Raw genomic sequence first — 13,102 nt, 5'->3', positions numbered from 1 at the left:
TGGGGTTACCCAATGGTGCTTCCTACTCTCTAGCCACTCACAGTTTCTGCTCATTTTTTGATTCTGGTTCTCAGCTAAGCCTCCCAATAATACTTTTCTTCTTGAACCAGCCAGAATTTGTTCTGTTGTTTGCAATTATATATTCTGACTGAGACAGGATTTGCCCTATATAAGCATTTAAGGTACAGAAAGGTTAACGTTTTAGGATTCACGGTAAGAATTTCCTTCAAGAATTTCCCTAGCCATTTAGGCAGGCATGCTTACTTTTGAGATTCCATGTGAGGCTCTCTCTTTCAGAGGGTTTGTCTTAGCTCTCCATCCAAATTGCAAACCCTTTGCGGTAGGAGTTGTTCTAACTATCTCTTGTATCCCAGAAGAGAGGATAGCCTGTAGTATTGCTGATTGACTAAGACGCCAATACAGGTAATTGCTTTCCATGAGCATGAACAATCTTCAGGAGACATTAATCATTCCCATGTGAGTGTTATGTGCATTTTCTAACTACAATACTCCATTCATTTTGTTTATCTCTTAGCTCATTTTCTGGGAAGTTTCTTAAGCTTTCTCTGATTTCCTTTTGGTCTTTGGCTTAAGAACAAAATGGTTTTACTCATAAGAGTTTTAAGATTTCTCTCGGCCATGTTCAAATCTCTCCCACCATGGCTGGTGGCCTCCCTCCCAGCATACCCCAGGGCTCTGCCCTCTCTCTTTAAGCTGAGAGACATAGGAAGCACAGCAAGAACTAGTGACCTGGCCTCATGCCAGAGAACAAAAACCAAAACTGCACACAGAAATTCTGTCTAGCTCAGCCATTGGCAAGCTACTTGAAGTCAATAGAAAATGCACCTTGTAATGACATCTGCCTTTCCGGAATCATACCAAGGATTTCTAACTGGCCTATACTCTATGGATTATGAGCATAAACGAAAGAGCTTCTTCTTCCTCCAGAGACATCTGGAGGAGCAGGGAGGCCGGTGTTAACTAAAGCTGCTGTCTCCTCTCCCATCTCCTCTTGCACTGGCGGCAGGGACCTGTGATCTCATCCAGCCACCTACTTACTGTCTTACTGTCTGGGATAGGGTGAGTACTTACTGTGTGTCAGGAGGTGACTCCTAAAGAAAGAGAGAAAATAAAGTCCTGCTTTCAAGGTTACTAGTTCAGTCCAACAAGTATTTATAGAATGCCCACCTAGTTGAAATATTATAGAATAGTGGCCAAAACCATGGCCTGGAGCTATTAGGTCTCTGCTACCGAGACAGGAGACCCCATGACCCCTAAGGCTGCAAGGCCCTCAGGGGCAGGACCAATGTGACAGCATTTTGTGCCGAATAGTTGGCCACAGTGAAGCCATTGAGACAGTACCTTATCAAGATGCAGATTCCTGGACCCACCTTCAGAGGTTCTCATTTATTAGGTCTTGGGGGAAAAGACCAGGAACATGAATTTCAACTACTGCTACAGGTGGTTCTGAGGCAAGTGGACTAAGGACCACAGGTGGAGACACATTCACCTCTGGAGGCATCTGGAAAAATAATCTCACCCAAAACTTCTAAGGCCATACCATATTCACAAGAACAAAGGAAATGATCCCTCTTTTTTGATGACTGCCATTAAAGAGTGGATTCACCTGGTACAGTTTTCCCCTCTTTCCTGAGGTTTTGAAACCAGAAAAGCCAGAGTCCGTACTGCCTGTCACTACCAGAACCAATAAGCAGAGACAGGGATTGAATCTTTATGGGTGCTTTATTCTGATGGCCGGCGAGCTGGCGGTGGATTATGTAACCTAATGTAACCTCATGTGACCTTATGTAACCTAAGACTGTGGATTATGTAACCTAATAGACCGTCCTAAATTCCATTTTGAACCAACCTTTTTTGTAAGGAGAAGAAAAATGTAGGTAAGGGGTTTGGAATTCAGGGAAAAACTTAATCAGATAAAGGCTGCAGATTCTTTCGTCTGTGTCCTTGGTGGTGGCTTTCATCTGTGTCCTGGGCTCTGGGCATCTCACCCTGGAGCACAATGGCTCAGATACCATCTTGAATTGTTTGCATTCCTCCTGAGGCACAAAGGTGGAACTGCTTGTGCTCTCCTGGAGTCAAGATAGGTCATACCTTCGGTTCCCAGAACAATAGCTTTTTACATGCATTGATCACTAAGCTTATTAGCTATTACTTAGACTAAAATTTTCCAACTCTGGAGCCCCTCATCAGTTTCACTTTCAGAGGTTTCAGAGCTGAGGTCAGAAAATACTAACTGGGAAATCTAGAAATAATGTATAAGTTTTCAACTGTGTGCCATTCTGAGTGGCGTGATGAGATTTTGTGCTGTCCTGGTCCATCCCACCCGGGCTGTGGACCATCCCTTCGTCCAGTGCATCCATGTTGCATACACTCCCACCCATTTGTTAACCACGTAGTCGCCACCTTGGTTATCAATCAACTATCCTGATAAGGTGGAGTTCAAGCAGTCCTTACTTAACTTAATATCTCACCCGCCTCACCTTGTCTCATCATGTAGGCTCTGTATCACCTCCCATCATCCCAGGAACAAGAGTGAGAACAGAGCAGTGAGATATTTTGAGCAGAAGAGAAAGAGAGAGATCGTATTCACACGACTCTTTTTTAGGGTTTAGATTTTGACATTTTAATTTCTTTTGAACACAGTCAGTTTTTGCAGGCTAGGAAACAGAGCAAACTAAAGCGATGTAGTCCCCTAAGGATCCAAGCCAAAGCTTGCGATCTCCAGCAGAATGACATCATAACACAAGGTGCTAATGAGGGGGTTATAAACTATAAATAACAACCACTATCTATATTTTCCTTAGAAAACAGCCAGAAGTCCAGTCCTTAAAGGCATGATATACAGAACATTTTAATCTATAAAGGATAGAATTACCCAAATTATATAGTGCCCAACTTATTGGTGAACCAGAGCAGAGCTGGCCAAGGAGTGGTGAAGAGAGAAAGGGTTTACATATAGAAAAGTTGCTCTGAGGTTTAAAAAATTCCTGGTTGCTCTTAATATTACAGATGCATCCACACTAATATTTGACTTTGCCAAGGTCTTCCACTAGAACATGATATTAGAGCATAGGGGATAAGATACACAGATATTTTCAAAGCAAACCACTTAATAGTAAGAAGTTTGACATACTGCATTCTTCCATTTGCCAAAAGAACAAAATGACAATAAAGTTCATTTAAAAGAAATGTTCACAAGATGAAGGTGTAGGTAGACACACTGTGCCTCCTCGCATAACCAAAAGAAGGACAACAACCATTTTAAAACAAAAAAACAACCAGAATGGACAGAAAATTGAACTGTATGGAAGTCCAAAACCAAGGAGTTAAAAAAGACACATTCATCCAGGCCAGTAGGAGAGACAGAGATGGGCAGCCAGGTGGAGAAGACTTCGGGCAAGGCAGTGGCTGATGGAGTGGATGGTCCCACATTTGCATGCAGATAAACTGAGAGGAACAACTGGGGAGCAAGACAGACCATGCAATCCAGGGTTCCAGTGCAAGGAAATAAAGCCTCAAACCAGATTAAAAACACCTATGGAATTTGAGGCAGAGTGAAAAACTCCCAGCCTCGTAGGAGAATTCATTGGAGAGGCCCACAGGGTCCTAGAATGAACACAAACCCACCCACCTGGGCATCAGCACCAGAAGGGCCCACTTAGCTTGTGGGTAGCAGCAAAAGTGACTGAAAGCCAGCAGAGAGCAGAGCAAGCGCCATAGTTTTCTCTTGGACCCCTCCCCCCATACAGTGTCACAACCCAGCTACATGGGTTGCCCCACTGGGGTGAACACCTAAGGCTCTGCCCCCCACTATGTAACAAGCATGTCAAAACAACAACAAAAAATGGCCCAAATGAAAGAACAGATCAAAGCTCCACAAAAAATACAACTAAGTGACAAAGAGGTAGCCAACCTATCAGATGCACAGTTCAAAACACTGGTAATCAGGATGCTCACAGAATTGGTTGAATTTTGTTGCAAATTAAATGAAAAAATGAAGGCTATGCTAAGTGAAATAAGGAAAAATGTACAGGGAACCAATAGTGATGGGAAGGAAACTGGGACTCAAATCAATAGTGTGGACCAGAAGGAAGAAAGAAACATCCAATCAGAAAAGAATGAAGAAACAAGAATTCAAAAAAATGAGGAGAGGCTTAGGAACCTCCAGGACATCTTTAAACATTCCAATGTCCAAATTATAGGGGTACCAGAAGGAGAAGAGGAAGAGCAACAAGTAGAAAATGTATTTGAACAAAAATAAAGGAGAACTTCCCCAATCTGGCAAAGGAAATAGACTTCCAGGAAATCCAGGAAGCACAGAGTCCCAAAGAACTCGGACCCAAGGAGGAACATACAAAGGCACATCATAATTACATTAGCCAAGATTAAAAATAAGGAGAGAATCTTAAAAGCAGCAAGAGAAAATGAGACAGTCACCTACAAAAGAGTTCCCATCAGACTGTCAGCTGATTTCTCAAAAGAGACCTTGCAGGCAAGAAGGGGCTGGAAAGAAGTATTCCAAGTCATGAAAGGCAAGGACCTACATCCAAGATTGCTCTATCCAGCAAAGCTTTCATTTAGAATGGAAGGGCAGATAAAGTGCTTCTCAGATAAGGTCAAGTTCAAGGAGTTCATTATCACCAAGCCCTTATTATATGAAATGTTGAAGGGATTTATCTAAGAAAAAGAAGATAAAAAATATGAACAGTAAAATGACGGCAAACTCGCCATTATTAACAACCACACCTAAAACAAAAACAAAAGCAAACAACTAGAACAGGAACAGAAACACAGAAGTAGAGATCACATGAAGGGTTATCAACAGGGGTATGAGAGGGGGAAAAGGTACAGAGAGTAAGCAGAATAGATGGTTGGTAGAAAATAGACAGAGGGAGGGTAAAATAGTATAGGAAATGTAGAAGCCAGAGAACTTATTATGTATGACCCATGGACATGAACTAAGGAGGTGGGAGGGAGTGTGCAGGGTGGAGGGGAATGAAGGGGGGAAATAGAACAACTGTAATGGCATAATCGATAAAATATATTTAAAAAAATAAGTGTTCAGACCTAAAAAGGGTGGTGGCGGCAACACTTTCTACTACGGAATAACCTGTTTTTCCATACAATTAACATCACTATTCTCCCATGGTACAAACAGGTTCATGTGGAGAAACCTGTCAGCTTTTCATCAGGATACAGAAAAGCTGGAGCATGCTCTGGTTCACTAACTGTAAACTCCACTAAATCTTTAGAATGGACCCATAAAACCTGGCTGTTGTTTTGTTAAACATCTGCAAACTGCAGAATTCCTTAGCCTTTAGCCACAGTTTCTGCTTAATATCTTAAAGCCAAGCTCAGTCATCAAAGCCTGGAACATCATTGTAGGAGTAACCCTGGTAGCCTTTGGATGCATAGTAGGCGAGATGTGCAGGTGGTAAAATCCTGGCAGGACACTAGGATGCCAATGACCGGGGCAGGAACAGCCCGGTCTCTCTGCACCCCAACCCCTTTGCTGATATCACCCACCAGCAGGAGGGAGCCTATGATCATGAGAAAGGTGCCAATCAAAAACAGCGCTGTAGTGAGTGCAATGGCCTTGTATGGGATCTTAGGAGGGCTTTTCTTAAACTGAAGGTCAGTGTAGCCACCACCTGTGCTGGAGAGCCTTGAGTATTTCACTTTACTCCCGGAGCTTCCAGTAGCCAGGAGTACAAGATGGCGCTATAACACAGCGACACAGCGACAGGTGGAAGGTGCCAAGTTGCCCATGTGCCCCCAACCGCTGGGTCACCGCTGGAAGCAGCCTCACCAAGCTGCCCCCTGCCCCCCTGCCTCAGTAATTTTATTACAGCCTATTGTTACAGTTGTGCTACATTATTATTATTATTATTGTCATTGTTAATGTTTTGTTGCCTAATTTATAAATCAAACTTTATCAAGGGGCATGTGCATATGCACACACAAAAACAGTGCCCTCACACACATGACAACATTCGGATAGTGACAGACCACACGTGCAACAGTGGTGCACCACATAACCCAGGTGTGCAGTGGGCTGGCTATTCCTCCAGGACCTGTGAGAGTGGCTCTGTGAAGTTCCCACAAAGCCAGGATCACCTAGTGATGCATTCCTCAGAACTACCCCAGTCCTTAAGCGACAATGACCGTGTATTTAGGGTTTGGTACTATTTGGGTTTCAGGCAACCACAGAGGGTCTCGGAACATATCCCCCAAGGGGGTCTCCTGTATTCCTACACTCTCCACCACTGCAAGGACAAAGTGTGTCCTGCGCCCTTTTGCGGCTAAAAGCCTCAATTAACTAACAGGGAGGGGAAGTTTGTTGCCTGTAGCACAATTCTAGGAGTTTCATCCTGTAGAAAATATGAAGTTTTTGCCCCAGTAGAGGATCTGCTTAAAACCCACTCACCTGGGCATGGAAATAGTTATCCTAACCCAAGTGTCCTAAACAAAACCACTGAGGGCTCATCAGAGGAGGCTCCACGAAGGATCTGGGCCTTGGGAAAGGGAAGACATGCCTGGGTAGAAAGGGACAGAGGAGAAATTCTGACTGGGGAAACAGCAGGAAGGTTTGGGGTGGGAATGACCCTCATGACCCATGTGGACTCCAGGATCAGGCAGCCCCTGGCTGGATCCTGGGCTAGAGGAACTAGCCCCACTGCAGACTGCAGATGGAGGAAGGGACTGAGGAGGAGGAGGACAGTGTCTAGACAAGGTATCCAGACCCTCAGGGCTCGGCATGCAGGGAATAGACCAGACACTGGCTCTGAGGGGTGGCAGGGTGGGGTGGGGGGACAAGGCCAGCAGCAGGAGGTTCTCACTGGGGTGGGGGAGCCAGGCTTTCAGGCAGAGATGCAGGCAGAAGGCTTTCAAGGTGGAGAGAGCTGAGCCTGGAACGCAGGGCCCAGCAAAGTCGCAGACCAAAGAGTGCCAGCAAGATCTTAGGCTCTGAGACAGGAGAGGTGGGGTGGTGTCAGGACAAGCTGAAATGCACTCACAATCAGAACATTTAGGAAGACAGAAGGGAACCGTGAAGTAACAAAAAATTGGGGAGTCTCTCACCATAAGGCAGATGGCTACCTCCAGTTGGACAAATTCCCATGGACCACTGCACAGGTTTTGGAGATGCCACATTTGAGCCCTCCTTCTTCTGTGCCCCTTTTCCATTTCCAAACCCAAAGTTCACATTATGCCACAGGGTACCCAGTATTTGCCCGGTGCTCTCCTGAGTCCCCTTGGCCTCTGTTGTTCCTTGATAGATGGGAGGAGCCAGCCGCAGCTGGAGTGGGGGTAGAGGTTACAGGACCCTGCTGTCAAGGGCTATGACCCCAAGTCTGGCCCTGTTTTCCATTAGTAATGCCATTCAGGCAAATGTGTCTGGATGGAACTTATCCAAAGATTAATATCACAAGACTGAAACTGAGTTGGAAGCTCTGAAATGGATTTGTACTCAGGGAAGATGTCTGCTGCAGTTCGGGTTTTATTTTTTTCTGGAGTCGCTATGTGTCAGTGTGGCATACCAGCATGGACAATTACTCTTAAAACAAACAAAATAACACAGAGAGCATGAAGGCAGAGGGGGCCAAGCGAGATGTGTCGAGTGTCACTCTGACAGCGATGGTTGGTCCCTGGTGAGCAGATCCTCTTATCTGCTCCTCAGAAGCTGTAGATACCTGTCTCTCGATTGTGTTAGTTCCTGAGTCATAAAATTCTCAGTACATCACAGGGCAAGGGTGACAAATAGGGTGACGGCAGGAAGGTGAGGGAGGGTAGCCTTGAGAAAAAGACGAACAGAGGCTGTCACAGGGGCTGTGGGCTTTCCACCAAAACCCGTGTCCCTTTCTTGCTGGGTGAGAGCTGAGTGACACTTCCCAGCCCCTCGTACATGGAGGGGTGGCCGTGAGACTGACTTCCAGCCCATAGAGTGTGGGGAGCTTTTGAGACAGCAGCATGCTTCCTCTATGTTGTCACTCCTCTTTCACCAGCTCTAGGTCCTTGGGGATGATGGAGCCAAAGCTGGAAGGAGCTTGGGCCACTGAATTGCCATGAAGCAGAGAGACACCTGATAACCCAGGACCTCCACCCTGGAATGTTATATAATCTAGAAATAAGCTTCTATCGTATCTGACTCAATGCGGTCAGTGGTTCAGCCTGCCCTAGTTAAAGCAGGGCCAATTTAGCATGCACACCAGAGGAATTCTGGGATGGGAGGGAAGGCCGCAGAAACCTTTGCTTTTTTCATGAGAGCTCACTCCTAGGGCTTCTGGGAAAAGGTTTAGAGGATACTGGGGCTGATGGTTAAGACCTGGGATACCAGAGTTGGATCCCTGAACAAAGCAGGGAGGAGTGAGCTGTACCTCTCATGAGGTGGGAGGAGGGGCTCAGTGAACAGGGCTCTTATTGGATCACACCTGGGACAATAGGAGGAGAGACTTTGCATGTGCCAGTCATTTGAAATGCTCTTGGAAATCAGTGTTCATTTCTTCAGTGGAAGGAACCAGCTTGGTAAGAATTAAAACCCAAGATGTGGTGTATATGTGCAATGGAATACTATTGAGCCATAAAAAAAGGCGAAATACTGCCATTCGTGACAACACTTGAGAGTATTACACTAAGTGAAATAAGTCAGACAGAAAAGGACAAAAAAACATGTGATTTCACTCATATGTGGTACATAAAATGAAAAAGTAGCAAACAAAATGAAGGGAGAACAAACTTCATATAAACAACAGGATGGCGGCTACCAGAGGAGCAGGGAGGCTGCGGTGGGTGAAGAGCATCAAATGTATGGCAACAGATAGAAAGCAGACTTTTGGTGGTGAGCATGAAACCAGAAAAGCCCAGCATGCATGCTGCCGGCCACATGCCGAACCCAATAAACAGCGACAGGGACTGCATCTTTATGGGCACTTTATTCAGATGGCTGCTGATCTGACAAGGTGCTGGGTTCATACCCCCATGGACTGTTTTAAATTCCATTTTCAACTGGCCCTTTTTAATAAAGAGAACAAAGTATAGGTAAGGGGTTTGGAATTCAGGGAAAAGTTAATTGAATTAAAAAAAACTGCAACATACCGCCCTGGGTGGTGGTCTTTAGCTGTGTCCTGGGCGGTGGGCATCTCACCCTGGAGCACAATGGCTCAGATTCCATCTTGAGTAGCTCGCAGGCCTCCTGAGGCACACAGGTGGGACTGCTTATGGTCTTCTGGGGTCAGGGTGGGTCACACCTTCAGTTCCGGGAACAATTGCTTTCACGTGTATTGATGATTAAGCTTATTAACCATTACTTTCCAAGTTTTGAGTCACCTCTCAAGCATGCAGTAGAGTATACATATACCAAATTATAACCTTGCATACCTGAAATTTATAGAATGTTTTTAACCAATGTTACCTCAGTAAAAATAAATAAATTGGGGGAAAAAAGAAAACCTCCATCAGCTTAGGAGGGATGCAGTCCCAGTGGCCCAAGCCACCAGGGCTCCTCTATAAACTGGTTCCCGAAAGGCACCCTGGTGAGTGCAGAGATCCTCAGTGGATCAGGGGCCGCTGGCCGCATGCAAGGCCCAAAGGGAAAGTGTGAGAAAGCCCCTAACAGCAGCAGCAACAGGCTGCAGACTTCATGAGAAAGCCCTGAGATGTGGGGGTTCGGAATCCCAGGACCACGCCCTTGAGGTTGAACTCTTGCCCTTGATTATCTCCTCCAAGACTGTGTGACCCAGAGAAGAAAATAGTACATTTAAGTAGGTGTTAAATCGTATGTTAATGGCATTCCAGTGACTCGCATGGGTACGTGTCTGTAAAGACTCAGTGGAAAGACGTGTTCAAACTGGAGGGAAGAAAAACAAGGTACTTTTCTCCAAAATATTTACTTAATAAATATTTACTTAGGCATTACAAAGACAGGCTGCATCCTGCCTTGTTGAGCTAATAAGGTGATTTTCCAAAGTAGAGGTATGTTTATCAAGAAGAGGAAGGAGTAATTCAATCAGGAAGACAATATTCAGGAAGAGCAAGAAAGGAAATATTTTTAAATTCAAGAGTTTAATAATGTGCATACAATGAGTTCAACTATACCCCAGAATTATTCCAAAATTTTACTTCCAAATGTATTGACATTCTAAACTGTTTAGCATGACATAAATAAGATCTTTGTGTACACACAACAGGACCTGAGTTCTAACCAGTCCTGAAGGCCATAAAATTCCCTCTGGCGGGAGAAGGTGTGAACCAGACCTTCTGCTCGGAATCCCAGCCTTGCGGGTCTCCAAGCAGATACCCAGGGTGGAGAGCGGGAAGTACCGAAAGGCAGAGATGTGTAGGACTGGAGGGGTGGGGGGTTGACTGCTAGAGCTTTGTCCTTGGGAATTCTCCTACTCGTTATTGAAAGAGCTGCAAATGCCCAGAACAATTGAGGCACTCACATTAAAACACAAAACATCCAAATTCAAATTAGGGTGTTAATAAAAGGGAAAACTGGAGAAGGGAGGCAGGAAGTATATGGGAAGTCTGTACTTTCTGCTAATGGTCTTTAGTCCTCTGCCCTCTAATTTCAGCTCCCAGGTAAACCTGATCGTATGAGTGGCTAATGGCGTGGGCAGTGCAGCTGGGTACATCACCCGGATTATTTCCTTTGTGCTAATGAGGGTATTACCGTGCCCGTACTGACTGGCAGGGAGGCACTGGGAAGCCAGCCAGCCCCCAGAATTCTGGCCTGCTGGGCACACTGCAGCGGAGGGGCCCATTCAGCTGCCTGATGGGAAGCTCACACTCACACCCATACCCACTGAGGGTTCTTCAGCCCCCTGGTGCTTGACTCCCCCCCCACCCCTCCACCCCCGCCTGCCGTAAGAGACCAGAGAGAAGAAGCAGGGCTGAGAAGAGAAGCCAGATAGTGTGAGGGAAGCTCACAGACTCTGGGGTAGCACATCTGGGCTGGAGTCCCTGGTCTCCCCTTACTCATCTGTGAAATGGGGTAATAATAGCACTTACTTTATGGGCCTCGAGGAGGGAGCAATGAGATGTTAGTTAAAGGACTGTGAGCACCATGCCTCGCATGTTGAGAAAGTTTAATAAATGATTACTTATTAAAATAAAATTTATTTTATTATTGATAGTTAATTTTAAGTAAAAGTATAATTATTATAGTAATTATTGGTATAGTAATTATTATATAATTATTTAAGAAGGAATTATAATTCCTTCTTCAGGGGGTTTTGACAAATTAGACATCAAAGGAGAGAATATATTAACCTGCTAGAGATAGGAGCATAGTTTACAGACAAGAAATGGTGGCTTTATATTTACAATGTTAATATCAATACACACAGACATATTGACAGATGCTCAAAAACCCCACAGGGGAATTCCTGCTGGGTTCTATTCATGAAGACTGCAGTGCTGAAAAAGCAAAGTCCTGTGATAAAAGCGTCACCAGAAAACCCGTCAGGGCTAGTTGGCGGTGGTGGGCAGCCATCGCCCAGGTTACACTCCTGGAGCCAGTGCTCTGAGGTCCGGTCCTCTCCCTCCCTGGCCGGCTTCCACCCTTGCTTCAGCAGGAGCATCTTTTATGAGGTGACAGGGGAGGACTTCGTAAATATGCAGCCCCATACAAACGCAGATGGACTGCAGAGCGCTGGCTGCTCTGAGTCTTCACTGCAGGGGTCCCAGCAGGCAGTCAAAGTCCAGGCAAGGGGTCTCAGGCCTGCAGGGTGAGTGGCGGGCTGTCCTGGTGTGAACAGATGTGGACTCCAGCAGGCCTCCCTGGGAACAGAGATGACCTGGATCTCTGGGAGCTGGGCCTGGTGCCCTTGACTTTCCTGCTGCTGTGGATGGCTGCTTCCCTGCTCCAGATACCCTGGGGACCTTTTTAAAAAGCTGGTCCGAGGAGTACGAAGAGGCGAAATACCCCTGGCCCTGACACGGAGCTCTTCAGTGGTATGTGGGAGCCGTTCAGTGTTATGTGCCCAATAAACATCTCTAGATTGTTCCCTCCAGAAAACACAGGGGCCCCAGTGTGGGACATGTTAGCCACACACCGGCTCAGGTTGTACTGTAAATATACACTCAGGGACTGTGCCACCAGGAATTTGGCCCTTAAGTTGCTGTGATGAAGATTTGCAGAGAGTGTTCGGGGGTACACAGCTCCTATCCCATGGGTAGCAGGGGGAGGCACTATGATTTGCATTGGACAGATCGACAAAGGTCCTATCCTATCCCCAGCATCTTTGCGACTTGCTGATGAACAGAGAGAGGCAAGAGGGCCTGAGAGGGGAAAACCAAGGCTGGGTCGGTCTAGAACCCCACTTCTCTGAATGTCCCTTCACTGGAGGCTGTGCAAGGAACTGCATGACATGAGCTAATCATAAACAGTAAAAGTGGTGGCTAATGTTTAGGGTGTTTACAATATGCTCTGCAGTAGAAACTAGCTGAGCTAATACTTAGCAGGCTTGGCTGCAGCAGATACTGGCTGGCATTCATTTCATAGGTTAGTGCCAAAGTTGATTAAACGTTTTCAGTATTAGCTCTGGGTACTCGCATTGCTCCTCATTTCACAGATTGGGAAATGGAGGTCAACAGACAGTAGCAGAGCTGCCTGGGGTCAGACAGCTTGTGTGTGCAGAGCCTGGATGCGAAGCCGGACTGTCTGACTCCAGACCTTGGCTCTTAGCCTGTATGTCCACTGGGTCCCAGACTTACTCTTGGAGGAGTGACCAGTGAGCATGACCGTGGCACAGATGGCGTGAGGATGGAGCTGAGCACCATGTCCCAGAGTAAATACCTGGGGGAGTGTGCTGTCTTCCTTGAGGAGCCTTGCCTCCTGCACCCCTGCACTTCGGTGGTGGTGTGAGATCATTGGGGTATGGCTCACGGTCCTCTGCAGGAGTCCCACGGGGGTGAGGGAAGCCAGGCTTCAGAAGCACCAACTCATTCCTCAACGAGAAAAGACCACTCGTTCTTAGGAGGGAAAAGGACACTGTTAGGAAGGAGAGGACCAAGAGAAATGAGGCAAGAGGCATGCCAGTCCCCAGCCTTATACTTTTGGAAAAAAAGTCAGGTCTTCCAG

General features: G+C 46.1%; 1 pseudogene; it reads right to left on the bottom strand.

Moving 5' to 3' along the window:
- Positions 1-5,375: 5,375 nt before the first annotated feature.
- On the bottom strand, positions 5,376-11,600 carry LOC128626730 (transmembrane protein 230-like; annotated as a pseudogene).
- Positions 11,601-13,102: the final 1,502 nt, after the last annotated feature.

The sequence above is a fragment of the Artibeus jamaicensis genome, unplaced genomic scaffold (genome assembly GCF_021234435.1).
Source record: "Artibeus jamaicensis isolate MK-2021 breed Jamaican fruit bat unplaced genomic scaffold, CSHL_Jam_final scaffold_916, whole genome shotgun sequence".
Taxonomy (NCBI): Eukaryota; Metazoa; Chordata; class Mammalia; order Chiroptera; family Phyllostomidae; genus Artibeus; species Artibeus jamaicensis.
The sequence above is the reverse complement of the archived record's forward strand: the minus strand, read 5'-3'. Positions and strand labels throughout refer to the sequence as shown.